The following is a 27,013-nucleotide window of genomic DNA, read 5'->3' on the forward strand; positions in this document are numbered from 1 at the left end:
ATTTGGAAGTTATTGGGCTAGTATAGGTTAGGTAGGATTCGGTCGGCGCAACATCGAGGGCCGAAGGGCCTGTACTGCGCTGTATCCTTCTATGTTCTATGTAGAATGTTCTCCTTCTGCCCTGACCCTCCGACAGTGCACATTCCCACAGCACTGAACCTCCGACAGTGCCCACTCCCTCAGCACTGACCCTCCGACAGTGCGGCACTCCCTCAGCACTGACCCTCCGACAGAATGTTCTCCTTCTGCCCTGACCCTCCGACAGTGCCCACTCCCTCATCATGGACCCTCCGACATTGCCCACTCCCTCAGCACTGACCCTCCGACAATGCCCACTCCCTCAGCACTGACCCTCCGACAGTGCGGCACTCCCTCAGCACTGACCCTCCGACAGTGTGGCACTCCCTCAGCACTGACCCTCCGACAGTGCCCACTCCCTCAGCACTGACCCTCCGACAGTGCGGCACTCCCTCAGCACTGACCCTCCGACAGTGTGGCACTCCCTCAGCACTGACCCTCCGACAGAACCCTCTCCCTCTGCCCTGACGCTCTGACAGTGCCCACTCCCTCAGCCCTGACACTCCGATAGTGCCCACTCCCTCAGCACTGACCCTCTGACAGTGTCCATTCCCACAGCACTGACCCTCTGACATTGCCCATTCACTCAGCACTGACCCTCCGACAGTGCGACACTCCCTCAGCACTGACCCTCCGATAGTGCCCATCCCCACAGCACTGACCCTCCAACATTGCCCACTCCCTCAGCACTGACCCTCCGACGGTGCGGCACTCCCTCAGCACTGACCCTCCGACAGTGCACACTCCCAAAGCACTTACCCTCCGAAAGTGCGGCACTCCCTCAGCACTGACCCTCCGACAGTGCCCACTCCCTCAACACTGACCCTCCGACAGTGCGGCACTCCCTCAGCACTGACCCTCCGACAGAACCCTCTCCCTCTGCCCTGACACTCTGACAGTGTGGCACTCCATCTGCAGTAACCCTCCGACACTGACCAGTCTCTCAGCACTGACCCTCCGACAGTGCCCACTCCCTCAGCACTGACCCTCCGGCAGTGCTCACTCCCTCAGCCCTGACACTCCGACAGTGCTCACTCCCTCAGCCCTGACCCTCCGACAGTGCCCATTCCCTCAGCACTGACCCATCGACAGTGCCCACTCCCTCAGCACTGACACTCCGAAAGTGCGGCACTCCCTCAGCACTGACCCTCCGACAGTGTCCACTCCCTCAGCACTGACCGTCTGACAGTCCTCACCCCCTCAGCACTCACCCTCCGACAGTGCGGCACTCCCTCTGCCCTGACACTCTGACAGTGCCCATTCCCTCAGCACTGACCCTCCGACAGTGCCCACTCCCTCAGCACTGATCCTCTGACAGTGCTGACTCCCTCAGCATTGACCCTCTGACAGTGCACACTCCCTCAGCACTGACCCTCCGACAGTGCGGCACTCCCTCAGCACTGACCATCCGACAGTGCGGCACTCTCTCAGCATTGACCCTCCGACAGAACCCTCTCCCTCTGCCCTGACACTGAAAGTGCCCATTCCCACAGCACTGACCCCCTGACAGTGCCCACTCCCTCAGCACTGAACCTCCGACAGTGCGGCACTCCCTCAGCACTGACCCTCCGACAGTGCCCACTCCCTCAGCACTGACCCTCCGACAGTGCGGCACTCCCTCAGCACTGACCCTCCGACAGAATCTTCTCCTTCTGCCCTGACTCTCTGACAGTGCCCACTCCCTCAGCACTGACCCTCCGATAGTGCGCCATGCCCTCAACACTGACCCTTTGACAGTGCCGACTCCATCAGCACTGACCCTCCGACAGTGCCCACTCCCTCTGCACTGACCCTCCGACATTGCGCACTCGCTCAGCACTGACCCTCCGACAGTGCGGCACTCCCTCAGCACTGACACTCCGACAGTGCCCACTCCCTCAGCACTGACCCTCCGACAGTGTGGCACTCCCACAGCACTGACCCTCCGACAGAACCCTCTCTCTCTGCCCTGACACTCTGACAGTGCCCACTCCCTCAGCCCTGACACTCCGATAGTGCCCACTCCCTGAGCCCTGACCCTCTGACAGTGCCCACTCCCTCAGCACTGACACTCCGACAGTGCCCACTCCCTCAGCACTGACCCTCCGACAGTGCCCACTCCCTCAGCACTGACCCTCTGACAGTGCCGACTCCCTCAGCACTGACCCTCCGACAGAGCGGCACTCCTTCAGCACTGACCCTCCGACAGAACCCTCTCCCTGAGCCCTGACCCTCTGACAGTGCCCACTCCTTCAGCACTGACCCTCCGACAGAGCGGCACTCCTTCAGCACTGACCCTCCGACAGAACCCTCTCCCTGAGCCCTGACCCTCTGACAGTGCCCACTCCTTCAGCACTGACCCTCCGACAATGCGGCACTCCCTCAGCACTGACCCTCCGACATTGCCCACTCCCTCAGCACTGACCCTCCGACAGTGCCCACTCCCTCAGCACTGACCCTCCGACAATGCGGCACTCCCTCTGCACTGACCCTCCGACAGTGCCCACTCCCTCATCACTGACCGTCTGACAGTCCTCACCCCCTCAGCACTCACCCTCCAACAGTGCGGCACTCCCTCTGCCCTGACCCTCCGTCAGTGCCCATTCCTACAGCACTGACCCCCTGACAGCGCCCACTCCCTCAGCACTGACCCCCTGACAGTGCCCACTCCCTCAGCACTGACCCTCCGACAGTGCCCACTCCCTCAGCACTTACCCTCCGACTGTGCGGCACTCCCTCAGCACTGACCCTCCGACAGTGCGGCACTCCCTCAGCACTGACCCTCCGACAGTGCGCACTCCCTCAGCACTGACCCTCCGACAGTGCGGCACTCCCTCAGCACTGACCCTCCGACAGAATCTTCTCCTTCTGCCCTGACTCTCTGACAGTGCCCACTCCCTCAGCACTGACCCTCCGATAGTGCGCCATGCCCTCAACACTGACCCTTTGACAGTGCCCACTCCCTCAGCACTGACATTCCGATAGTGCCGACTCCCTCAGCACTGACTCTCCGACAGTGCGCGCTCCCAAAGCACTTACCCTCCGAAAGTGCGGCACTCCCTCAGCACTGACCCTCCGACAGTGCGCGCTCCCTCAGCACTGACCCTCCGACAGAACCCTCTCCCTCTGCCCTGACACTCTGACAGTGCGGCACTCCATCTTCAGTAACCCTCCGACAATGACCAGTCTCTCAGCACTGACCCTCCGACAGTGCCCACTCCCTCAGCACTGACCCTCCGGCAGTGCTCACTCCCTCAGCCCTGACCCTCCGACAGTGCTCACTCCCTCAGCCCTGACCCTCCGACAGTGCCCATTCCCTCAGCACTGACCCATCGACAGTGCTCACTCCCTCAGCACTGACACTCCGAACGTGCGGCACTCCCTCAGCACTGACTCTCCGACAGTGCCCACTACCTCAGCACTGACCGTCTGACAGTCCTCACCCCCTCAGCACTCACCCTCCGACATGCGGCACTCCCTCTGCCCTGACACTCTGACAGTGCCCATTCCCTCAGCACTGACCCTCCGACAGTGCCCACTCCCTCAGCACTGATCCTCTGACAGTGCCCACTCCCTCAGCATTGACCCTCTGACAGTGCACACTCCCTCAGCACTGACACTCCGATAGTGCCCACTCCCTCAGCACTGACCCTCTGACAGTGCCCATTCCCACAGCACTGACCCTCTGACATTGCCCATTCCCTCAGCACTGACCCTCCGATAGTGCCCATCCCCACAGCACTGACCCTCCAACAGTGCCCACTCCCTCAGCACTTACCCTCCGACGGTGCGGCACTCCCTCAGCACTGACCCTCCGACAGTGCACACTCCCAATGCACTTACCCTCCGAAAGTGCGGCACTCCCTCAGCACTGACCCTGCGACAGTGCGCGCTCCCTCAGCACTGACCCTCCGACAGTGCCCACTCCCTCAGCACTGACCCTCCGACAGTGCGGCACTCTCTCAGCACTGACCCTCCAACAGGACCCTCTCCCTCTGCCCTGACACTCTGACAGTGCGGCACTCCATCTGCAGTAACCCTCCGACAATGACCAGTCTCTCAGCACTGACCCTCCGACAGTGCCCACTCCCTCAGCACTGACCCTCCGACAGTGCCCATTCCCTCAGCACTGACCCATCGACAGTGCTCACTCCCTCAGCACTGACACTCCGAAAGTGCGGCACTCCCTCAGCACTGACCCTCCGACAGTGCCCGCTCCCTGAGCACTGACCGTCTGACAGTCCTCACCCCCTCAGCACTCACCCTCCGACAGTGCGGCACTCCCTCTGCCCTGACACTCTGACAGTGCCCATTCCCTCAGCATTGACCCTCTGACAGTGCCCACTCCCTCAGCACTGACCTCCCACAGTGCCCACTCCATCAGCACTGACCATCCGACAGTGCGGCACTCTCTCAGAATTGACCCTCCGACAGAACCCTCTCCCTCTGCCCTGACACTGAAAGTGCCCACTCCCTCAGCACTGACCCTCCGTCAGTGCCCATTCCCTCAGCACTGACCCTCCGACAGTGCCCACTCCCTCTGCACTGACCCTCCGACAGTGCCCACTCCCTCAGCACTGACCCTCCGACTGTGCGGCACTCCCTCAGCACTGACACTCCGACAGTGCCCACTCCCTCAGCACTGACCCTCCGACAGTGCCCACTCCCTCAGCACTGACCCTCTGACAGTGCCGACTCCCTCAGCACTGACCCTCCGACAGAGCGGCACTCCCTCAGCACTGACCCTCCGACAGAACCCTCTCCCTGAGCCCTGACCCTCTGACAGTGCCCACTCCTTCAGCACTGACCCTCCGACAATGCGGCACTCCCTCAGCACTGACCCTCCGACAGAGAGTTATAAGGTAGGATTGAGAGTTATAAGGTAGGATTGAGAGTTATAAGGTACGATTGAGAGTTATAAGGTAGCCAGGAAGGAGCTAAAGAGGGAGCTAAGAGAAGCGAGAAGGGGACATGAAAAGTCTTTAGCTGGTAGGATTAGGGAAAACCCAAAGGCTTTCTATAGGTATGTCAAGAATAAAAGGATGACTAGGGTAGGTATCGGTCCAGTCAAGGATAGTAGTGGGAAGTTGTGTGTGGAGGCGGAGGAGATTGGAGAGACATTAAATCAGTACTTTTCATCAGTATTCACTCAGGAACAGGACACTGTTGCTGATGTGAATATGGAATCACAAATAATTAGAATGGATGCCCTGGAAATATGCAGGGAAGAGGTTTTGGGAATATTGGAAAGGATGAATATAGATAAGTCTCCTGGGCCTGATGGCATTTACCCCAGGATCCTATGGGAAGCTAGGGAGGAGATAGCAGAGCCATTGGCCTGGATTTTTATGTCGTCATTGTCAACGGGAATAGTACCAGAGGACTGGAGGATAGCGAATGTGGTCCCATTGTTCAAGAAAGGGAGTAGGGATAGCCCTAGTAACTATAGGCCAGTGAGTCTGACTTCAGTGGTGGGCAAAGTCTTAGAGAGAATGGTAAGGGATAAGATTTATGAACATCTGGGTAGGAATAACGTGATCAGGGATAGCCAGCATGGTTTTGTGAAGGGCAGGTCGTGCCTCACAAACCTTATTGAGTTCTTTGAGAAGGTGACTAAGGAAGTGGACGAGGGTAAAGCAGTAGATGTTGTGTATATGGATTTTAGTAAGGCTAAAGGATAAGGTTCCCCATGGTAGGCTAATGCTAAAACTACGGAGGTATGGCATTGAGGATACATTAGAGGTTTGGATTAGGAATTGGCTGGCTGGAAGGAGACAGAGGGTAGTAGTTGATGGATTATGTTCATCTTGGAGCGCAGTTACTAGCGGTGTACCACAAGGATCTGTTTTGGGACCATTGCTTTTTGTTATCTTTATAAATGATCTAGAGGAAGGGCTTGAAAGCTGGGTAAGCAAGTTTGCGGATGACACAAAAGTCGGTGGAGTTGTGGATAGTGAGGAAGGAAGTGGTAGGTTACAGCGGGATATAGATAAGTTGCAGAGCTGGGCGGAAATGTGGCAAATGGAATTCAATGTAGCTAAGTGCGAAGTCGTTCACTTTGGTAGGAATAACAAGATGATGGATTACTGGGCTAATGGTAGGCTACTTGGTAGTGTGGATGAGCAGAGGGATCTTGGTGTCCATGTACACAGATCTCTGAAAGTTGCCACCCAGGTAAATAGTGCTGTGAGGAAGGCATATGGTGTACTGGGCTTTATTGGCAGAGGAATTGAGTTCCGGAGTCCTGAGGTCATGTTGCAGTTGTATAAGACTCTGGTGAGGCCTCATCTGGAGTATTGTGTGCAGTTTTGGCCGCCATACTATAGGAAGGATGTGGAAGCTTTAGAATGAGTGCAGAGGAGGTTTACCAGGATGTTGCCTGGAATGGTAGGAAAATCTTATGAGGAAAGGCTGAGGCACTTGGGGCTGTTCTCATTGGAGAAGAGAAGGTTTAGGGGAGATCTGATAGAAGTGTATAAGATGATTAGGGGTTTAGATAGGGTAGATACTAAGAACCTTTTACCGCTAATGGAGTCAGGTGTTACTAGGGGACATAGCTTTAAATTAAGGGGTGGTAGGTATAGGACAGATGTTAGGGGTAGATTCTTCACACAGCGGGTTGTGAGTTCATGGAATGCCCTGCCCGTATCAGTGGTGAACTCTCCTTCTTTATGGTCATTTAAGCGGGCATTGGATAGGCATTTGGAAGTTATTGGGCTAGTATAGGTTAGGTAGGATTCGGTCGGCGCAACATCGAGGGCCGAAGGGCCTGTACTGCGCTGTATCCTTCTATGTTCTATGTAGAATGTTCTCCTTCTGCCCTGACCCTCCGACAGTGCACATTCCCACAGCACTGAACCTCCGACAGTGCCCACTCCCTCAGCACTGACCCTCCGACAGTGCGGCACTCCCTCAGCACTGACCCTCCGACAGAATGTTCTCCTTCTGCCCTGACCCTCCGACAGTGCCCACTCCCTCATCATGGACCCTCCGACATTGCCCACTCCCTCAGCACTGACCCTCCGACAATGCCCACTCCCTCAGCACTGACCCTCCGACAGTGCGGCACTCCCTCAGCACTGACCCTCCGACAGTGTGGCACTCCCTCAGCACTGACCCTCCGACAGTGCCCACTCCCTCAGCACTGACCCTCCGACAGTGCGGCACTCCCTCAGCACTGACCCTCCGACAGTGAGGCACTCCCTCAGCACTGACCCTCCGACAGAACCCTCTCCCTCTGCCCTGACACTCTGACAGTGCGGCACTCCAGCTGCAGTAACCCTCCGACACTGACCAGTCTCTCAGCACTGACCCTCCGACAGTGCCCACTCCCTCAGCACTGACCCTCCGCCAGTGCTCACTCCCTCAGCCCTGACACTCCGACAGTGCTCACTCCCTCAGCCCTGACCCTCCGACAGTGCCCATTCCCTCAGCACTGACCCATCGACAGTGCCCACTCCCTCAGCACTGACACTCCGACAGTGCGGCACTCCCTCAGCACTGACCCTCCGACAGTGTCCACTCCCTCAGCACTGACCGTCTGACAGAATCTTCTCCTTCTGCCCTGACTCTCTGACAGTGCCCACTCCCTCAGCACTGACCCTCCGATAGTGCGCCATGCCCTCAACACTGACCCTTTGACAGTGCCCACTCCCTCAGCACTGACATTCCGATAGTGCCGACTCCCTCAGCACTGACTCTCCGACAGTGCGCGCTCCCAAAGCACTTACCCTCCGAAAGTGCGGCACTCCCTCAGCACTGACCCTCCGACAGTGCGCGCTCCCTCAGCACTGACCCTCCGACAGAACCCTCTCCCTCTGCCCTGACACTCTGACAGTGCGGCACTCCATCTTCAGTAACCCTCCGACAATGACCAGTCTCTCAGCACTGACCCTCCGACAGTGCCCACTCCCTCAGCACTGACCCTCCGGCAGTGCTCACTCCCTCAGCCCTGACCCTCCGACAGTGCTCACTCCCTCAGCCCTGACCCTCCGACAGTGCCCATTCCCTCAGCACTGACCCATCGACAGTGCTCACTCCCTCAGCACTGACACTCCGAACGTGCGGCACTCCCTCAGCACTGACTCTCCGACAGTGCCCACTACCTCAGCACTGACCGTCTGACAGTCCTCACCCCCTCAGCACTCACCCTCCGACAGTGCGGCACTCCCTCTGCCCTGACACTCTGACAGTGCCCATTCCCTCAGCACTGACCCTCCGACAGTGCCCACTCCCTCAGCACTGATCCTCTGACAGTGCCCACTCCCTCAGCATTGACCCTCTGACAGTGCACACTCCCTCAGCACTGACACTCCGATAGTGCCCACTCCCTCAGCACTGACCCTCTGACAGTGCCCATTCCCACAGCACTGACCCTCTGACATTGCCCATTCCCTCAGCACTGACCCTCCGATAGTGCCCATCCCCACAGCACTGACCCTCCAACAGTGCCCACTCCCTCAGCACTTACCCTCCGACGGTGCGGCACTCCCTCAGCACTGACCCTCCGACAGTGCACACTCCCAATGCACTTACCCTCCGAAAGTGCGGCACTCCCTCAGCACTGACCCTGCGACAGTGCGCGCTCCCTCAGCACTGACCCTCCGACAGTGCCCACTCCCTCAGCACTGACCCTCCGACAGTGCGGCACTCTCTCAGCACTGACCCTCCAACAGGACCCTCTCCCTCTGCCCTGACACTCTGACAGTGCGGCACTCCATCTGCAGTAACCCTCCGACAATGACCAGTCTCTCAGCACTGACCCTCCGACAGTGCCCACTCCCTCAGCACTGACCCTCCGACAGTGCCCATTCCCTCAGCACTGACCCATCGACAGTGCTCACTCCCTCAGCACTGACACTCCGAAAGTGCGGCACTCCCTCAGCACTGACCCTCCGACAGTGCCCGCTCCCTGAGCACTGACCGTCTGACAGTCCTCACCCCCTCAGCACTCACCCTCCGACAGTGCGGCACTCCCTCTGCCCTGACACTCTGACAGTGCCCATTCCCTCAGCATTGACCCTCTGACAGTGCCCACTCCCTCAGCACTGACCTCCCACAGTGCCCACTCCATCAGCACTGACCATCCGACAGTGCGGCACTCTCTCAGAATTGACCCTCCGACAGAACCCTCTCCCTCTGCCCTGACACTGAAAGTGCCCACTCCCTCAGCACTGACCCTCCGTCAGTGCCCATTCCCTCAGCACTGACCCTCCGACAGTGCCCACTCCCTCTGCACTGACCCTCCGACAGTGCCCACTCCCTCAGCACTGACCCTCCGACTGTGCGGCACTCCCTCAGCACTGACACTCCGACAGTGCCCACTCCCTCAGCACTGACCCTCCGACAGTGCCCACTCCCTCAGCACTGACCCTCTGACAGTGCCGACTCCCTCAGCACTGACCCTCCGACAGAGCGGCACTCCCTCAGCACTGACCCTCCGACAGAACCCTCTCCCTGAGCCCTGACCCTCTGACAGTGCCCACTCCTTCAGCACTGACCCTCCGACAATGCGGCACTCCCTCAGCACTGACCCTCCGACAGAGAGTTATAAGGTAGGATTGAGAGTTATAAGGTAGGATTGAGAGTTATAAGGTAGCCAGGAAGGAGCTAAAGAGGGAGCTAAGAGAAGCGAGAAGGGGACATGAAAAGTCTTTAGCTGGTAGGATTAGGGAAAACCCAAAGGCTTTCTATAGGTATGTCAAGAATAAAAGGATGACTAGGGTAGGTATCGGTCCAGTCAAGGATAGTAGTGGGAAGTTGTGTGTGGAGGCGGAGGAGATTGGAGAGACATTAAATCAGTACTTTTCATCAGTATTCACTCAGGAACAGGACACTGTTGCTGATGTGAATATGGAATCACAAATAATTAGAATGGATGCCCTGGAAATATGCAGGGAAGAGGTTTTGGGAATATTGGAAAGGATGAATATAGATAAGTCTCCTGGGCCTGATGGCATTTACCCCAGGATCCTATGGGAAGCTAGGGAGGAGATAGCAGAGCCATTGGCCTGGATTTTTATGTCGTCATTGTCAACGGGAATAGTACCAGAGGACTGGAGGATAGCGAATGTGGTCCCATTGTTCAAGAAAGGGAGTAGGGATAGCCCTAGTAACTATAGGCCAGTGAGTCTGACTTCAGTGGTGGGCAAAGTCTTAGAGAGAATGGTAAGGGATAAGATTTATGAACATCTGGGTAGGAATAACGTGATCAGGGATAGCCAGCATGGTTTTGTGAAGGGCAGGTCGTGCCTCACAAACCTTATTGAGTTCTTTGAGAAGGTGACTAAGGAAGTGGACGAGGGTAAAGCAGTAGATGTTGTGTATATGGATTTTAGTAAGGCTAAAGGATAAGGTTCCCCATGGTAGGCTAATGCTAAAACTACGGAGGTATGGCATTGAGGATACATTAGAGGTTTGGATTAGGAATTGGCTGGCTGGAAGGAGACAGAGGGTAGTAGTTGATGGATTATGTTCATCTTGGAGCGCAGTTACTAGCGGTGTACCACAAGGATCTGTTTTGGGACCATTGCTTTTTGTTATCTTTATAAATGATCTAGAGGAAGGGCTTGAAAGCTGGGTAAGCAAGTTTGCGGATGACACAAAAGTCGGTGGAGTTGTGGATAGTGAGGAAGGAAGTGGTAGGTTACAGCGGGATATAGATAAGTTGCAGAGCTGGGCGGAAATGTGGCAAATGGAATTCAATGTAGCTAAGTGCGAAGTCGTTCACTTTGGTAGGAATAACAAGATGATGGATTACTGGGCTAATGGTAGGCTACTTGGTAGTGTGGATGAGCAGAGGGATCTTGGTGTCCATGTACACAGATCTCTGAAAGTTGCCACCCAGGTAAATAGTGCTGTGAGGAAGGCATATGGTGTACTGGGCTTTATTGGCAGAGGAATTGAGTTCCGGAGTCCTGAGGTCATGTTGCAGTTGTATAAGACTCTGGTGAGGCCTCATCTGGAGTATTGTGTGCAGTTTTGGCCGCCATACTATAGGAAGGATGTGGAAGCTTTAGAATGAGTGCAGAGGAGGTTTACCAGGATGTTGCCTGGAATGGTAGGAAAATCTTATGAGGAAAGGCTGAGGCACTTGGGGCTGTTCTCATTGGAGAAGAGAAGGTTTAGGGGAGATCTGATAGAAGTGTATAAGATGATTAGGGGTTTAGATAGGGTAGATACTAAGAACCTTTTACCGCTAATGGAGTCAGGTGTTACTAGGGGACATAGCTTTAAATTAAGGGGTGGTAGGTATAGGACAGATGTTAGGGGTAGATTCTTCACACAGCGGGTTGTGAGTTCATGGAATGCCCTGCCCGTATCAGTGGTGAACTCTCCTTCTTTATGGTCATTTAAGCGGGCATTGGATAGGCATTTGGAAGTTATTGGGCTAGTATAGGTTAGGTAGGATTCGGTCGGCGCAACATCGAGGGCCGAAGGGCCTGTACTGCGCTGTATCCTTCTATGTTCTATGTAGAATGTTCTCCTTCTGCCCTGACCCTCCGACAGTGCACATTCCCACAGCACTGAACCTCCGACAGTGCCCACTCCCTCAGCACTGACCCTCCGACAGTGCGGCACTCCCTCAGCACTGACCCTCCGACAGAATGTTCTCCTTCTGCCCTGACCCTCCGACAGTGCCCACTCCCTCATCATGGACCCTCCGACATTGCCCACTCCCTCAGCACTGACCCTCCGACAATGCCCACTCCCTCAGCACTGACCCTCCGACAGTGCGGCACTCCCTCAGCACTGACCCTCCGACAGTGTGGCACTCCCTCAGCACTGACCCTCCGACAGTGCCCACTCCCTCAGCACTGACCCTCCGACAGTGCGGCACTCCCTCAGCACTGACCCTCCGACAGTGAGGCACTCCCTCAGCACTGACCCTCCGACAGAACCCTCTCCCTCTGCCCTGACACTCTGACAGTGCGGCACTCCAGCTGCAGTAACCCTCCGACACTGACCAGTCTCTCAGCACTGACCCTCCGACAGTGCCCACTCCCTCAGCACTGACCCTCCGACAGTGAGGCACTCCCTCAGCACTGACCCTCCGACAGAACCCTCTCCCTCTGCCCTGACACTCTGACAGTGCGGCACTCCATCTTCAGTAACCCTCCGACAATGACCAGTCTCCCAGCACTGACCCTCCGACAGTGCCCACTCCCTCAGCACTGACCCTCCGGCAGTGCTCACTCCCTCAGCCCTGACCCTCCGACAGTGCTCACTCCCTCAGCCCTGACCCTCCGACAGTGCCCATTCCCTCAGCACTGACCCATCGACAGTGCTCACTCCCTCAGCACTGACACTCCGAAAGTGTGGCACTCCCTCAGCACTGACCCTCCGACAGTGCCCACTACCTCAGCACTGACCGTCTGACAGTCCTCACCCCCTCAGCACTCACCCTCCGACAGTGCGGCTCTCCCTCTGCCCTGACACTCTGACAGTTCCCATTCCCTCAGCACTGACCCTCCGACAGTGCCCACTCCCTCAGCACTGATCCTCTGACTGTGCCCACTCCCTCAGCACTGACCCTCCGACAATGCCCACTCCCTCAGCACTTACCCTCCGACAGTGCGGCACTCCCTCAGCACTGACCCTCCGACAGTGCACATTCCCACCCACTGAACCTCCGACAGTGCCCACTCCCTCAGCACTGACCCTCCGACAGTGCGGCACTCCCTCAGCACTGACCCTCCGACAGTGCCCACTCCCTCAGCACTGACCCTCCGACAGTGCGGCACTCCCTCAGCACTGACCCTCCGACAGAATCTTCTCCTTCTGCCCTGACTCTCTGACAGTGCCCACTCCCTCATCATGGACCCTCCGACATTGCCCACTCCCTCAGCACTGACACTCCGACAATGCCCACTCCCTCAGCACTGACCCTCCGACAGTGCGGCACTCCCTCTGCACTGACCCTCCGACAGTGTGGCACTCCCTCAGCACTGACCCTTCGACAGTGCCCACTCCCTCAGCACTGACCCTCCGACAGTGCGGCACTCCCTCAGCACTGACCCTCCGACAGTGTGGCACTCCCTCAGCACTGACCCTCCGACAGAACCATCTCCCTCTGCCCTGACACTCTGACAGTGCCCACTCCCTCAGCACTGACCCTCTGACAGTGCCCATTCCCACAGCACTGACTCTCTTACATTGCCCACTCCCTCAGCACTGACCCTCCGATAGTGCGCCATGCCCTCAACACTGACCCTTTGACAGTGCCCACTCCCTCAGCACTGACCCTCCGACAGTGCCCACTCCCTCAGCACTGACCCTCCGACAGTGCCGACTCCCTCAGCACTGACCCTCCGACAGAACCCTCTCCCTGAGCCCTGACCCTCTGACAGTGCCCATTCCTTCAGCACTGACCCTCCGATAATGCGGCACTCCCTCAGCACTGACCCTCCGACAATGCGGCACTCCCTCAGCACTGACCCTCCGACATTGCCCACTCCCTCAGCACTGACCCTCCGACAGTGCCCACTCCCTCAGCACTGACCCTCCGATAATGCGGCTCTCCCTCTGCCCTGACACTCTGACAGTTCCCATTCCCTCAGCACTGACCCTCCGACAGTGCCCACTCCCTCAGCACTGATCCTCTGACTGTGCCCACTCCCTCAGCACTGACCCTCCGACAATGCCCACTCCCTCAGCACTTACCCTCCGACAGTGCGGCACTCCCTCAGCACTGACCCTCCGACAGTGCACATTCCCACCCACTGAACCTCCGACAGTGCCCACTCCCTCAGCACTGACACTCTGACAGTGCGGCACTCCCTCAGCACTGACCCTCCGACAGTGCCCACTCCCTCAGCACTGACCCTCCGACAGTGCGGCACTCCCTCAGCACTGACCCTCCGACAGAATCTTCTCCTTCTGCCCTGACTCTCTGACAGTGCCCACTCCCTCATCATGGACCCTCCGACATTGCCCACTCCCTCAGCACTGACACTCCGACAATGCCCACTCCCTCAGCACTGACCCTCCGACAGTGCGGCACTCCCTCTGCACTGACCCTCCGACAGTGTGGCACTCCCTCAGCACTGACCCTTCGACAGTGCCCACTCCCTCAGCACTGACCCTCCGACAGTGCGGCACTCCCTCAGCACTGACCCTCCGACAGTGTGGCACTCCCTCAGCACTGACCCTCCGACAGAACCATCTCCCTCTGCCCTGACACTCTGACAGTGCCCACTCCCTCAGCACTGACCCTCTGACAGTGCCCATTCCCACAGCACTGACTCTCTTACATTGCCCACTCCCTCAGCACTGACCCTCCGATAGTGCGCCATGCCCTCAACACTGACCCTTTGACAGTGCCCACTCCCTCAGCACTGACCCTCCGACAGTGCCCACTCCCTCAGCACTGACCCTCCGACAGTGCCGACTCCCTCAGCACTGACCCTCCGACAGAACCCTCTCCCTGAGCCCTGACCCTCTGACAGTGCCCATTCCTTCAGCACTGACCCTCCGATAATGCGGCACTCCCTCAGCACTGACCCTCCGACAATGCGGCACTCCCTCAGCACTGACCCTCCGACATTGCCCACTCCCTCAGCACTGACCCTCCGACAGTGCCCACTCCCTCAGCACTGACCCTCCGATAATGCGGCACTCCCTCAGCACTGACCCTCCGACAGTGCGCACTCCCTCAGCACTGACCCTCCGATATTGCCCACTCCCTCAGCACTGACCCTCCGACAGTTCCCATTCCCTCAGCACTGACCCTCGACAGTGTCCTTTCCCTCAGCACTGACCCTCCGGCAGTGCCCACTCCCTCAGCACTGACCCTCCGACAGTGTGGCACTCCCTCAGCACTGACCCTTCGACAGTACCCACTCCCTCAGCACTGACCGTCCGACAGTGCGGAACTCCCTCAGCACTGACCCTCCGACAGTGTGGCACTCCCTCAGCACTGACCCTCCGACAGTGCCCACTCCCTCAGCACTGACCCATCGACAGTGCTCACTCCCTCAGCACTGACCCTCCGACAGTGCCCACTCCCTCAGCACTGACCCATCGACAGTGCTCACTCCCTCAGCACTGACACTCCGACAGTGCCCACTCCCTCATCACTGACCCTCTGACATTGCCTACTCCCTCAGCGCTGACCCTCCGGCAGTGCCCACTCCCTCAGCACTGACCCTCCGACAGTGCCGACTCCCTCAGCACTGACCCTCCGACAGAACCCTCTCCCTGAGCCCTGACCCTCTGACAGTGCCCATTCCTTCAGCACTGACCCTCCGATAATGCGGCACTCCCTCAGCACTGACCCTCCGACAATGCGGCACTCCCTCAGCACTGACCCTCCGACATTGCCCACTCCCTCAGCACTGACCCTCCGACAGTGCCCACTCCCTCAGCACTGACCCTCCGATAATGCGGCACTCCCTCAGCACTGACCCTCCGACAGTGCGCACTCCCTCAGCACTGACCCTCCGATATTGCCCACTCCCTCAGCACTGACCCTCCGACAGTTCCCATTCCCTCAGCACTGACCCTCGACAGTGTCCTTTCCCTCAGCACTGACCCTCCGGCAGTGCCCACTCCCTCAGCACTGACCCTCCGACAGTGCGGCACTCCCTCAGCACTGACCCTCCGACAGTGTGGCACTCCCTCAGCACTGACCCTTCGACAGTACCCACTCCCTCAGCACTGACCGTCCGACAGTGCGGCACTCCCTCAGCACTGACCCTCCGACAGTGTGGCACTCCCTCAGCACTGACCCTCCGACAGTGCCCACTCCCTCAGCACTGACCCATCGACAGTGCTCACTCCCTCAGCACTGACCCTCCGACAGTGCCCACTCCCTCAGCACTGACCCATCGACAGTGCTCACTCCCTCAGCACTGACACTCCGACAGTGCCCACTCCCTCATCACTGACCCTCTGACATTGCCTACTCCCTCAGCGCTGACCCTCCGGCAGTGCCCACTCCCTCAGCACTGACCCTCCTACAGTGCGGCACTCCCTCAGCACTGACCCTCCGACAGTGCCCACTCCCTCAGCACCGACCCTCCGACAGTGCCCACTCCCTCAGCACTGACCCTCCGACAGTGCTCACTCCCTCAGCACCGACCCTCCGACAGTGCCCACTCCCTCAGCACTGACCCTCCGACAGTGCCCTCTCCCTCAGCACTGACCCTCCGACAGTGCCCACTCCCTCAGCATTGACCCTCCGACAGTGCGGCACTCCCTCAGCACTGACCGTCCGACAGTGCCCACTCCCTCAGCACTGACCCTCTGACAGTGCCCATTCCCACAGCACTGACCCTCTGACATTGCCCATTCCGTCAGCACTGACCCTCCGATAGTGCCCATCCCCACAGCACTGACCCTCCGACTGTCCACTCCCTCAACACTGACCATCCGACAGTGCGGCACCCCCTCAGCACTCACCCTCCGACAGTGCCCACTCCCTCAGCACTGACCCTCCGACAATGCGGCACTCCCTCAGCACTGACCGTCCGACAGTGCCCACTCCCTCAGCACTGACCCTCTGACAGTGCCCATTCCCACAGCACTGACCCTCTGACATTGCCCATTCCGTCAGCACTGACCCTCCGATAGTGCCCATCCCCACAGCACTGACCCTCCGACTGTCCACTCCCTCAACACTGACCATCCGACAGTGCGGCACCCCCTCAGCACTGACCCTCCGACAGTGCCCACTCCCTCAGCACTTACCCTCCGACTGTGCGGCACTCCCTCAGCACTGACCCTCCGACAGTGCGGCACTCCCTCAGCACTGACCCTCCGACAGTGCCCACTCCCTCAGCACTGACCCTCCGACAGTGCGGCACTCCCTCAGCACTGACCCTCCGACAGAATCTTCTCCTTCTGCCCTGACTCTCTGACAGTGCCCACTCCCTCAGCATTGACCCTCCGATAGTGCGCCATGCCCTCAACACTGACCCTTTGACAGTGCCCACTCCCTCAGCACTGACATTCCGATAGTGCCCACTCCCTCAGCACTGACACTCCGACAGTGCCCACTCCCTCAGCACTGACCCTCCGACAGTGCCGACTCCCTCAGCACTGACCCTCCGACAGTGCGCGCTCCCAAAGCACTTACCCTCCGAAAGTGCGGCACTCCCTCAGCACTGACCCTCCGACAGTGCCCACTCCCTCAGCACTGACCCTCCGACAGTGCGGCACTCCCTCAGCACTGACCCTCCGACAGAACCCTCTCCCTCTGCCCTGACACTCTGACAGTGCGGCACTCCATCTTCAGTAACCCTCCGACAATGACCAGTCTCTCAGCACTGACCCTCCGACAGTGCCCACTCCCTCAGCACTGACCCTCCGGCAGTGCTCACTCCCTCAGCCCTGACCCTCCGACAGTGCCCATTCCCTCAGCCCTGACCCTCCGACAGTGCTCACTCCCTCAGCCCTGACCCTCCGACAGTGCCCATTCCCTCAGCACTGACCCATCGACAGTGCCCACTCCCTCAGCACTGACACTCCGAAAGTGCGGCACTCCCTCAGCACTGACCCTCCGACAGTGCCCACTACCTCATCACTGACCGTCTGACAGTCCTCACCCCCTCAGCACTCACCCTCCGACAGTGCGGCACTCCCTCTGCCCTGACACTCTGACAGTGCCCATTCCCTCAGCACTGACCCTCCGACAGTGCCCATTCCCACAGCACTGATCCCATGACAGTGCCCACTCCCTCAGCACTGACCCTCCGACAATGCCCACTCCCTCAGCACTTACCCTCCGACAGTGCGGCACTCCCTCAGCACTGACACTCCGACAGTGCACATTCCCACCCACTGAACCTCCGACAGTGCCCACTCCCTCAGCACTGACACTCTGACAGTGCGGCACTCCCTCAGCACTGACCCTCCGACAGTGCCCACTCCCTCAGCACTGACCCTCCGACAGTGCGGCACTCCCTCAGCACTGACCCTCCGACAGAATCTTCTCCTTCTGCCCTGACTCTCTGACAGTGCCCACTCCCTCATCATGGACCCTCCGACATTGCCCACTCCCTCAGCACTGACACTCCGACAATGACCACTCCCTCAGCACTGACCCTCCGACAGTGCGGCACTCCCTCAGCACTGACCCTCCGACAGTGTGGCACTCCCTCAGCACTGACCCTCCGACAGAACCATCTCCCTCTGCCCTGACCCTCCGATAGTGCGCCATGCCCTCAACACTGACCCTTTGACAGTGCCCACTCCCTCAGCACTGACCCTCCGATAGTGCCCACTCCCTCAGCACTGACCCTCAGACAGTGCCCACTCCCTCTGCACTGACCCTCCGACAGTGCCCACTCCCTCAGCACTGACCCTCCGACTGTGCGGCACTCCCTCAGCACTGACACTCCGGCAGTGCCCACTCCCTCAGCACTGACCCTCCGACAGTGCCCACTCCCTCATCACTGACCCTCTGACAGTGCCGACTCCCTCAGCACTGACCCTCCGACAGAGCGGCACTCCCTCAGCACTGACCCTCCGACAGAACCCTCTCCCTGAGCCCTGACCCTCTGACAGTGCCCACTCCTTCAGCACTGACCCTCCGACAATGCGGCACTCCCTCAGCACTGACCCTCCGACAATGCGGCACTCCCTCAGCACTGACCCTCCGACATTGTCCACTCCCTCAGCACTGACCCTCCGACAGTGCCCACTCCCTCAGCACTGACCCTCCGATAATGCGGCACTCCCTCAGCACTGACCCTCCGACAGTGCGCACTCACTCAGACTGACCCTCCGATATTGCCCACTCCCTCAGCACTGACCCTCCGACAGTGCCCACTCCCTCATCACTGACCCTCTGACAGTGCCGACTCCCTCAGCACTGACCCTCCGACAGAGCGGCACTCCCTCAGCACTGACCCTCCGACAGAACCCTCTCCCTGAGCCCTGACCCTCTGACAGTGCCCACTCCTTCAGCACTGACCCTCCGACAATGCGGCACTCCCTCAGCACTGACCCTCCGACAATGCGGCACTCCCTCAGCACTGACCCTCCGACATTGCCCACTCCCTCAGCACTGACCCTCCGACAGTGCCCACTCCCTCAGCACTGACCCTCCGATAATGCGGCACTCCCTCAGCACTGACCCTCCGACAGTGCGCACTCACTCAGACTGACCCTCCGATATTGCCCACTCCCTCAGCACTGACCCTCCGACAGTTCCCATTCCCTCAGCACTGACCCTCGACAGTGTCCTTTCCCTCAGCACTGACCCTCTGGCAGTGCCCACTCCCTCAGCACTGACCCTCCGACAGTGCGGCACTCCCTCAGCACTGACCCTCCGACAGTGTGGCACTCCCTCAGCACTGACCCTCCGACAGTGCCCACTCCCTCAGCACTGACCCATCAACAGTGCTCACTCCCTCAGCACTGACACTCCGACAGTGCCCACTCCCTCATCACTGACCCTCTGACATTGCCTACTCCCTCAGCACTGACCCTCCGGCAGTGCCCACTCCCTCAGCACTGACCCTCCTACAGTGCGGCACTCCCTCAGCACTGACCCTCCGACAGTGCCCACTCCCTCAGCACTGACCCTCCGACAGTGCCCACTCCCTCAGCACTGACCCATCGATAGTGCTCACTCCCTCAGCACTGACCCTCCGACAGTGCCCACTTCCTCAGCACTGACCCATCGACACTGCTCACTCCCTCAGCACTGACCCTCCGACAGTGCCCTCTCCCTAAGCACTGACCCTCCGACAGTGCCCACTCCCTCAGCATTGACCCTCTGACAGTGCCCACTCCCTCAGCACTGACCCTCCGACAGTGCGGCACTCCCTCAGCACTGACCCTCCGACAGGGCCCACTCCCTCAGCACTGACCCTCTGACAGTGCCCATTCCCACAGCACTGACCCTCTGACATTGCCCATTCCGTCAGCACTGACCCTCCGATAGTGCCCATCCCCACAGCACTGACCCTCCGACTGTGCGGCACTCCCTCAGCACTGACCCTCCGACAGTGCGGCACTCCCTCAGCACTGACCCTCCGACAGTGCCCACTCCCTCAGCACTGACCCTCCGACATTACGGCACTCCCTCAGCACTGACCCTCCGACAGAATCTTCTCCTTCTGCCCTGACTCTCTGACAGTGCCCACTCCCTCAGCACTGACCCTCCGATAGTGCGCCATGCCCTCAACACTGACCCTTTGACAGTGCCCACTCCCTCAGCACTGACATTCCGATAGTGCCCACTCCCTCAGCACTGACACTCCGACAGTGCCCACTCCCTCAGCACTGACCCTCCGACAGAGCGGCACTCCCTCAGCACTGACCCTCCGACAGTGCGCGCTCCCAAAGCACTTACACTCCGAAAGTGCGGCACTCCCTCAGCACTGACCCTCCGACAGTGCCCACTCCCTCAGCACTGACCCTCCGGCAGTGCTCACTCCCTCAGCCCTGACCCTCCGACAGTGCTCACTCCCTCAGCCCTGACCCTCCGACAGTGCCCATTCCCTCAGCACTGACCCATCGACAGTGCTCACTCCCTCAGCACTGACACTCCGAAAGTGCGGCACTCCCTCAGCACTGACCCTCCGACAGTGCCCACTACCTCAGCACTGACCGTCTGACAGTCCTCACCCCCTCAGCACTCACCCTCCGACAGTGCGGCACTCCCTCTGCCCTGACACTCTGACAGTGCCCATTCCCTCAGCACTGACCCTCCGACAGTGCCCACTCCCTCAGCACTGACCCTCCGACAGTGCACATTCCCACCCACTGAACCTCCGACAGTGCCCACTCCCTCAGCACTGACACTCTGACAGTGCGGCACTCCCTCAGCACTGACACTCCGACAGTGCACATTCCCACCCACTGAACCTCCGACAGTGCCCACTCCCTCAGCACTGACACTCTGACAGTGCGGCACTCCCTCAGCACTGACCCTCCGACAGTGCCCACTCCCTCAGCACTGACCCTCCGACAGTGCGGCACTCCCTCAGCACTGACCCTCCGACAGAATCTTCTCCTTCTGCCCTGACTCTCTGAAAGTGCCCACTCCCTCATCATGGACCCTCCGACATTGCCCACTCCCTCAGCACTGACACTCCGACAATGCCCACTCCCTCAGCACTGACCCTCTGACAGTGCGGCACTCCCTCAGCACTGACCCTTCGACAGTGCCCACTCCCTCAGCACTGACCCTCCGACAGTGCGCGCTCCCTCAGCACTGACCCTCCGACAGTGCCCACTCCCTCAGCACTGACACTCCAACAGTGCCCACTCCCTCATCACTGACCCTCTGACATTGCCTACTCCCTCAGCACTGACCCTCCGACAGTGCCCACTCCCTCATCACTGACCCTCCGACAGTGCGGCACTCCCTCAGCACTGACCCTCCGACAGAATCTTCTCCTTCTGCCCTAACTCTCTGACAGTGCCCACTCCCTCATCATGGACCCTCCGACATTGCCCACTCCCTCAGCACTGACACTCCGAAAATGCCCACTCCCTCAGCACTGACCCTCCGAAAGTGCGGCACTCCCTCAGCACTGACCCTCCGACAGTGTGGCACTCCCTCAGCACTGACCCTCTGACAGTGCCCACTCCCTCAGCACTGACCCTCCGACAGAACCCTCTCCCTCTGCCCTGACACTCTGACAGTGCCCACTCCCTCAGCCCTGACACTCCGATAGTGCCCATTCCCACAGCACTGACCCCCTGACAGTGCCCACTCCCTCAGCACTGACCCTCCGACAGTGCACATTCCCACAGCACTGAACCTCCGACAGTGCCCACTCCCTCAGCACTGACACTCCGACAGTGCGGCACTCCCTCAGCACTGACCCTCCGACAGTGCCCACTCCCTCAGCACTGACCCTCCGACAGTGCGGCACTCCCTCAGCACTGACCCTCCGACAGAATCTTCTCCTTCTGCCCTGACTCTCTGACAGTGCCCACTCCCTCAGCACTGACCCTCCGATAGTGCCCACTCCCTCAGCACTGACCCTCCGACAGTGCCCACTCCCTCTGCACTGACCTTCCGACAGTGCCCACTCCCTCAGCACTGACCCTCCGACTGTGCGGCACTCCCTCAGCACTGACACTCCGACAGTGCCCACTCCCTCAGCACTGACCCTCCGACAGTGCCCACTCCCTCAGTACTGACCCTCTGACAGTGCCGACTCCCTCAGCACTGACCCTCCGACAGAGCGGCACTCCCTCAGCACTGACCCTCCGACAGAACCCTCTCCCTGAGCCCTGACCCTCTGACAGTGCCCACTCCTTCAGCACTGACCCTCCGACAGTGCACATTCCCACAGCACTGAACCTCCGACAGTGCCCACTCCCTCAGCACTGACACTCCGACAGTGCGGCACTCCCTCAGCACTGACCCTCCGACAGTGCCCACTCCCTCAGCACTGACCCTCCAACAGTGCGGCACTCCCTCAGCACTGACCCTCCGACAGAATCTTCTCCTTCTGCCCTGACTCTCTGACAGTGCCCACTCCCTCAGCACTGACCCTCCGATAGTGCCCACTCCCTCAGCACTGACCCTCCGACAGTGCCCACTCCCTCTGCACTGACCTCCGACAGTGCCCACTCCCTCAGCACTGACCCTCCGACTGTGCGGCACTCCCTCAGCACTGACCCTCCGACAGTGCCCACTCCCTCAGCACTGACCCTCCGACAGTGCCCACTCCCTCAGTACTGACCCTCTGACAGTGCGGCACTCCCTCAGCACTGACCCTCCGACAGTGCCCACTCCCTCAGCACTGACCCATCGACAGTGCTCACTCCCTCAGCACTGACCCTCCGACAGTGCCCACTCCCTCAGCACTGACCCATCGACAGTGCTCACTCCCTCAGCACTGACACTCCGACAGTGCCCACTCCCTCATCACTGACCCTCCGACAGTGCCCACTCCCTCAGCACTGACCCATCGACAGTGCTCACTCCCTCCGCCCTGAACCTCCGACAGTGCCCACTCCCTCATCACTGACCCTCTGACATGGCCTACTCCCTCATCACTGACCCTCTGACATTGCCTACTCCCTCAGCACCGACCCTCCAACAGGGTCCACTCCCTCAGCATTGACCCTCAGACAGTGCCCACTCCCTCAGCACTGACCCTCCGACAGTGCGGCACTCCCTCAGCACTGACCCTCCGACAGAATCTTCTCCTTCTGCCCTGACCCTCCGACAGTGCGGCACCCCCTCAGCACTGACCCTCCGACAGTGCCCATTCCCTCAGCACTGACCCTCCGACAGTGCCCACTCCCTCAGCACTGACCCTCTGACAGTGCCGACTCCCTCAGCACTGACCCTCCGACAGTGCGCGCTCCCTAAGCACTTACCCTCCGAAAGTGCGGCACTCCCTCAGCACTGACCCTCCGAGAGTGCGCGCTCCCTAAGCACTGACCCTCCAACAGTGCCCACTCCCTCAGCACTGACCCTCCGACAGTGCGGCACTCCCTCAGCACTGACCCTCCGACAGAACCCTCTCCCTCTGCCCTGACACTCTGACAGTGCGGCATTCCCTCAGCCCTGACACTCCGATTGTGCTCACTCCCTCAGCCCTGACCCTCCGACAGTGCCCATTCCCTCAGCACTGACCCATCGACAGTGCTCACTCCCTCAGCACTGACACCCCCAAAGTGCCCACTACCTCAGCACTGACCGTCTGACAGTCCTCACCCCCTCAGCACTCACCCTCCGACAGTGCGGCACTCCCTCTGCCCTGACACTCTGACAGTGCCCATTCCCTCAGCACTGACCCTCCGACAGTGCCCACTCCCTCAGCACTGACCCTCTGACATTGCCTACTCCCTCATCACTGACCTCTGACATTGCCTACTCCCTCAGCACCGACCCTCCAACAGGGTCCACTCCCTCAGCATTGACCCTCAGACAGTGCCCACTCCCTCAGCACTGGCCCTATGACAGTGCAGCACTCCCTCAGCACTGACCCTCCGACAGAACCCTCTCCCTCTGCCCTGACACTCTGACAGTGCCCACTCCCTCAGCCCTGACCCTCCGATAGTGCCCATTCCCACAGCACTGACCCTCCGACAGTGTCCACTCCCTCAGCACTGACCCTCCAACAGTGCCCACTCCCTCAGCACTTACCCCCCGACAGTGCGGCACTCCCTCAGCACTGACCCTCCGAAAGTGCGGCACTCCCTCAGCACTTACCCTCCGACAATGCGGCACTTCTACAGCACTGACCCTCCGACAGTGCGCGCTCCCTCAGTACTGACCCTCCGACAGTGCGCGCTCCCTCAGCACTGACCCTCCGACAGTGCGGCACTCCCTCAGCACTGATCCTCCGACAGAACCCTCTCCCTCTGCCCTGACACTCTGACAATGAGGCACTCCATCTGCAGTGACCCTCCGACAATGACCAGCCTCTCAGCACTGACCCTCCGACAATGCCCACTCCCTCAGCACTGACCCTCCGGCAGTGCCCACTCTCTCAGCACTGACCCTCCGACAATGCCCACTCCCTCAGCACTGACCCTCCGGCAGTGCTCACTCCCTCAGCCCTGACCCTCCGACAGTGCCCATTCCCTCAGCACTGACCCATCGACAGTGCTCACTCCCTCAGCACTGACCCTCCGACAGTGCCCACTCCCTCATCACTGACCGTCTGACAGTCCTCACCCCCTCACCACTCACCCTCCGACAGTGCGGCACTCCCTCTGCCCTGACACTCTGACAGTGCCCATTCCCTCAGCACTGACCCATCGACAGTGCTCACTCCCTCAGCACTGACACCCCGAAAGTGTGGCACTCCCTCAGCACTGACCCTCCGACAGTGCCCACTCCCTCATCACTGACCGTCTGACAGTCCTCACCCCCTCAGCACTCACCCTCCGACAGTGCGGCACTCCCTCTGCCCTGACCCTCCGTCAGTGCCCATTCCTACAGCACTGACCCCCTGACAGTGCCCACTCCCTCAGCACTGACCCCCTGACAGTGCCCACTCCCTCAGCACTGACCCTCCGACAGTGCCCACTCACTCAGCACTTACCCTCCGACTGTGCGGCACTCCCTCAGCACTGACCCCCTGACAGTGCCCACTCCCTCAGCACTGACCCTCCAACAGTGCCCACTCCCTCAGCACTGACCCTCCGACAGTGCGGCACTCCCTCAGCACTGACCCTCCGACAGAATCTTCTCCTTCTGCCCTGACCCTCCGACAGTGCCCACTCACTCAGCACTTACCCTCCGACTGTGCGGCACTCCCTCAGCACTGACCCCCTGACAGTGCCCACTCCCTCAGCACTGACCCTCCAACAGTGCCCACCCCCTCAGCACTGACCCTCCGACAGTGCCCATTCCCTCAGCACTGACCCTCCGACAGTGCCCACTCCCTCAGCACTGACCCTCTGACAGTGCCGACTCCCTCAGCACTGACCCTCCGACAGTGCGCGCTCCCTAAGCACTTACCCTCCGAAAGTGCGGCACTCCCTCAGCACTGACCCTCCGAGAGTGCGCGCTCCCTAAGCACTGACCCTCCAACAGTGCCCACTCCCTCAGCACTGACCCTCCGACAGTGCGGCACTCCCTCAGCACTGACCCTCCGACAGAACCCTCTCCCTCTGCCCTGACACTCTGACAGTGCGGCACTCCCTCAGCCCTGACACTCCGATTGTGCTCACTCCCTCAGCCCTGACCCTCCGACAGTGCCCATTCCCTCAGCACTGACCCATCGACAGTGCTCACTCCCTCAGCACTGACACCCCCAAAGTGCCCACTACCTCAGCACTGACCGTCTGACAGTCCTCACCCCCTCAGCACTCACCCTCCGACAGTGCGGCACTCCCTCTGCCCTGACACTCTGACAGTGCCCATTCCCTCAGCACTGACCCTCCGACAGTGCCCACTCCCTCAGCACTGACCCTCCGACAGAACCCTCTCCCTCTGCCCTGACACTCTGACAGTGCGGCACTCCATCTGCAGTAACCCTCCGACAATGACCAGTCTCTCAGCACTGACCCTCCGACAGTGCCCACTCCCTCAGCACTGACCCTCCGGCAGTGCTCACTCCCTCAGCCCTGACCCTCCGACAGTGATCACTCCCTCAGCCCTGACCCTCCGACAGTGCCCATTCCCTCAGCACTGACCCATCGACAGTGCTCACTCCCTCAGCACTGACACTCCGAAAGTGTGGCACTCCCTCAGCACTGACCCTCCGACAGTGCCCACTACCTCAGCACTGACCGTCTGACAGTCCTCACCCCCTCAGCACTCACCCTCCGACAGTGCGGCACTCCCTCTGCCCTGACACTCTGACAGTGCCCATTCCCTCAGCACTGACCCTCCGACAGTGCCCACTCCCTCAGCACTGATCCTCTGACAGTGCACACTCCCTCAGCACTGACCCTCCGACAGTGCGGCACTCTCTCAGCATTGACCCTCCGACAGAACCCTCTCCCTCTGTCCTGACACTGAAAGTGCCCATTCCCACAGCACTGACTCTCTGACAGTGCCCACTCCCTCAGCACTGACCCTCCGACAGTGCCCACTCCCTCAGCACTGAACCTCCATCAGTGCCCACTCCCTCAGTACTGACCCTCCCACAGTGCCTACCCCCTCAGTACTGACCCTCCGACAGTGCGGCACTCCCTCAGCACTGACCCTCCGACAGTGCGGCACTCCCTCAGCACTGACCCTCCGACAGTGCGGCACTCCCTCAGCACTGACCCTCCGACAGAATCTTCTCCTTCTGCCCTGACTCTCTGACAGTGCCCACTCCCTCAGCACTGACACTCCGATAGTGCGCCATGCCCTCATCACTGACCCTTTGACAGTGCCCACTCCCTCAGCACTGACCCTCCGATAGTGCCCACTCCCTCAGCACTGACCCTCCGACAGTGCCCACTCCCTCAGCACTGACCCTCCGACTGTGCGGCACTCCCTCAGCACTGACACTCCGACAGTGCCCACTCCCTCAGCACTGACCCTCCGACAGTGCCCACTCCCTCAGTACTGACCCTCTGACAGTGCCCACTC

At 59.8% G+C, this 27,013-nt stretch overlaps 1 protein-coding gene across 1 annotated transcript in view; it reads left to right on the forward strand.

Moving 5' to 3' along the window:
* The window catches only part of LOC132833541 (integrin alpha-X-like), a 159,445-nt gene that overhangs the window by 96,178 nt on the left and 36,254 nt on the right, over positions 1 to 27,013 (forward strand). The window lies entirely within an intron of this gene.

Source organism: Hemiscyllium ocellatum, chromosome 37 (assembly GCF_020745735.1).
Source record: "Hemiscyllium ocellatum isolate sHemOce1 chromosome 37, sHemOce1.pat.X.cur, whole genome shotgun sequence".
Classification (NCBI taxonomy): Eukaryota; Metazoa; Chordata; class Chondrichthyes; order Orectolobiformes; family Hemiscylliidae; genus Hemiscyllium; species Hemiscyllium ocellatum.